This window comes from Orycteropus afer, unplaced genomic scaffold, assembly GCF_000298275.1.
Source record: "Orycteropus afer afer isolate SDZICR_OR568_19922 unplaced genomic scaffold, OryAfe1.0 scaffold00054, whole genome shotgun sequence".
Classification (NCBI taxonomy): domain Eukaryota; kingdom Metazoa; phylum Chordata; class Mammalia; order Tubulidentata; family Orycteropodidae; genus Orycteropus; species Orycteropus afer.
This window is the reverse complement of record NW_006921641.1, coordinates 5,422,593-5,426,654: the sequence shown is the minus strand read 5'-3', so window position 1 is coordinate 5,426,654 and position 4,062 is coordinate 5,422,593.

Sequence of the window (4,062 nt, the reverse complement as noted above, 5' to 3'; positions counted from 1 at the left end):
ACCGTAAGAATTGGACTTGCAAGTACCTTTTTTTTTATCACAAGCCTGAATCCCAACCTGAGGTGTCCTACTACATGAGTCCAACCTCACAGGGATTCCTAACTGTGTTAATCATTTGGTTTTTATTGTTTTACTTTTTTATGTTCATTGTTTTTTGGAATTGTGCTTTGTTGTTGTGCTTGCCTTTAGAGTTATCTATTATTCTCTGACCAAAAGCAGGACATACATCCAAGCAGCCACAGTTACCTTGTCCAAACTGTATCAATAATTGACCAGGGTGGATGATACCCCTTACCAGGACACCAGGCCAGGCAGCCACACATCAGTGTTCAGAACAGACATCAATCAAAACTGACCAATGTCAAAAAAAAAAAAAAAAAAAAATGGAGGGAATAAGACAGAGCACACTGGCCCTACAAGACAAGAAGACAGCTAGGTGAGCCAACATCCACCTCCATCCTGCTCCCCTTATCCAACTTACCCCGACCTCCCCAGGCTAGCCAAAACCAGCCTGAGTCAGTTTGGCAGCCTTCTTAGTATCCTAGGTGCTTTAGGTCATTAAGTGCCTCAACAATATTAACCTCTCTGCCTCTGGATGGAATTTAGTCACCATTTTCCACTCATGTAACATATAGAGAAGTATGAACACTAACTGCACCTGTGTAGAATGCAGAAGTATGTGTACCTATGATTTCATATGACTTCCTGTTTTGTAAACAGTATGTATGTAAAAGAAGCTTGAAGGAGTCTTCTTGGAGCAGTCTGAGAGGCACTAGTCCTGGCCAGAGAAATAAAAGTGCCACTCTGGTGCCATAGTGCCTATGGCATTTGACTGCTAACTAAAAGACTGGCAGTTCAAACCCACCAGCCACTCCTCAGAAGGAAGATTGTGCAATCTACTTCCATAGTGATACCGCCTCGGAAACCCAAGGAGGGGTCGCTATGAGTTGGATTCTACTCGATAGCAGTGAGTTTGATTTTTTGGTTTGTTCAGTTCTCCCACCTTGGTCTCTCTCTTTTTTCAATTTTTTTATTTTAAGAGTTTGTTTTACATTCTACATTACATGTGCAAATAGTTTAACTCCCCATTTACCATGTCCAACCCTAACCCAGTCTCCTCCCCTCCCTGCCCAGTTGGTCTCTTGTTTATTGGCTACAACAAGTCATGCCAGGCAGAGTCTGGGTTTTAGCCAGCAGCTTTACTACTGTAGCTTAACTTCTAGTTTCCTTGTCCACATTATCTCCTCTGCACCCTATTTCTGCTAAGTGCCCGTCTTCAACCATGACCAAGCTCTCAGATCACCATATCCTATCCTTCTATTTGTTATTGATCTAATTTAATCTGCATTAGGGCTTAAATTCTAAAGCACTTGGTTTGTGGAAGGCAGTGGTCTACAGTGGGAGTCCTAACTCCATTTTGAGTCTTGACATAAATTTAGACACCATTTGAGTTCCTTATGTTACTTCCCTATTGTTTTCTGACCATTAAATCTGCTTAGACAAGTCTGTGGCAAACACTGGGAGGGGCAGTTTGCCCTCAGGAATAGTGTGGTTGAAAGTAGATTAACTAGTATATAGAAAAGAGAACTTACCTGGACATTTATCAAAAATGGCCAATCAGATACATGTTAATTAATTTACAAGTTGGTGTGCTGGTAACTATGACTCATAATTGCATGATCATGAGTCATGCACTGACCACCATGTAGCCAGGTAATGAAAGCCCCAGAACTAATCCTGTAACCTTTATAACTTGTAAATATGTATATATCCTAATCGTGGTCTTTTGCCCTGCTTCTATAGTTCCACCTGTAACAGTGATGGATGGATCTGCCACCAATCATGATCTTGTGATAATTTCCTTTGCTCTCTATCATAATGAACACTATGACTGTGATTCAGCAGATTCTACTGTCCTCTGTACGGTGTGCGTGTTGATGATTTCCCTTATCAAAGGATGATTGTTTTGTCTCTGGTGGCATAGTGCCTAAGGCATTTGACTGCTAACCAGAGGGCTGGCAGTTCAAACCCACCAGCCACTCCTCAGAAGGAAGGTTGGGCAATCTATTTCCATAGTGATACTGCCTCGGAAACCCAAGGAGAGGTCGCTATGAGTCGGGTCCGACTCGAGGGCAGTGAATTTTGAGGGTTTTGGTCCTGTTTAAGGCTTAATAAAATAGTCTGTATAGAATATGTTTGAGTCTTAGGGCTTTTTCGCTTAGCACAAATCCATGCCTGCTCCTCCCCCACCCTCTTTTTTACAGTTCAGAAAATGCAACTTTCTAGATAAATAAAAAATGAACCCTCTAATATCTTCCAATATACAAATAAAATTTCCCCTGCAAACCAAATATATCTGTCATGTGTCCCACACCATAGTCAATTTCTTTTTAATAAAAAAAGATCTATGATTCTGTGAAAGGGTGGAAATGGTCAGTTTCATTTCACCCCTTCCTTTGACCATTAATTAAACAGGATAAACAGTGAAATAATCCTTCCTATACCATCCTCTGGCTCTTCCTGTCTCCTGCAAAGGTTTTATATGAAGTTATTTCCATTCTTATAGTTTCTGGCCCTAGTCCAACTCTTTCTGCCAAAGCAAAAATCCCTACAGGACCTCAGTGTCCACAAATACATGTGTATGTGTGAGAGAGTCTCTATATTTGTGTGTTTTATTTCTGTTTCAAAAGCAATGCAACAGTTTTGAATAATTTGAATAACCGAAACCTTCCTCTTCTGCTCCTATTAAGCAATCCCTGACTTTGGAGAGGAGGCAGTAAAGCATGCTTGCAGCTGAGCAATTTGAAAGTTCAAGACAATGTTTACATATTATTAAACAGCCCCATTTCCAGCACCTCTGCAGCATATCAGCCAGCCAGGTTATTGATCTCTTCTTTGAACTGCTTCTTAAAATCCAGATAATTGAGTCCACACTCATGGAGTACTTATGAGAATACAATGAGACAATGTCTGTGTTATGGATTGAATTATGTTCCTTCAAAATTATGTTGAAGTCCTTACCCCTCCACCAGTGAATGTGACCAGAAATAGAATCTTTGAAGATGTTATCAATTAAGTTTACATGAAATTGTACTAAAGCAAGGTGGGTTCTAATCCACTGTGAGTGGTATTCTTACAAAAGAGTAGAGACAGAGAGCGAGCAAGACAGAAGGAAGATAGTCATGTGAAGATGAAGGCAGAGATGGAATTATGCTGCAGCTGCAAGTCAAAGAACACCTGGGGAGACCAGAAGCTGGGAGAAACAAGGAGTTATCTTCCCCTAAAGCCTTCAGAGAGAGCATGGCCCTGCTGACCCATACACAAAAACAAACTCAAGCTGGATCAAAGACTTAAATGTAAAAACCCAAAACTATAAAATTCATCAAAGATAAAACAGGGGCAAATCTAGGAGCCCTATTTTATGGCATAAATAGGTTATCAAACATAACCCAGAAGGCACAGGAGGTAGAACAGAACCTACATGACTGGGACCTTTTAAAAATTAAATTCTTATGCACATCAAAAGACTTTGCCAAAAGGGTAAAAAGAGAACCTACAGTTTGGGAGAAAATGTTGCCTATGACATATTTGATAAAGGACTTATCTCCAAAATCTATAAAAAACTTCAACACCTCAACACCAAAAAGACAAAACTCAATTCAAAAATGGGCAAGGAGTGCATGGAGTATGGACACAGGGAAGAGATAACTATCAGAACTATCAGAAGGAAGTATGAGGGGAGCTATTGCATTGTGGTAAATTGTGGTCAATGTCATGAGACAAAGTATATGTGAACTGCTGTGTGGAAAGTGAATTTGCTCTGTAAATTTTCACCCAAATCACAATTAAAAAAATAATAATAATGTTGTCTCTAAATATAAAACAAAACAAGGAAATAATCAAATAATTCACACATAGACACACACACAGAAAAAAAAGGGGGGTAAAAAGAGAACCTACAGATTGGGAGAAAATATTTGCCTACGATATATCTATCAAAGGATTTATCTCCAAAATCTATAGAAAACTTCAACACCTCAACCCAAAAAAGACAAATAATCC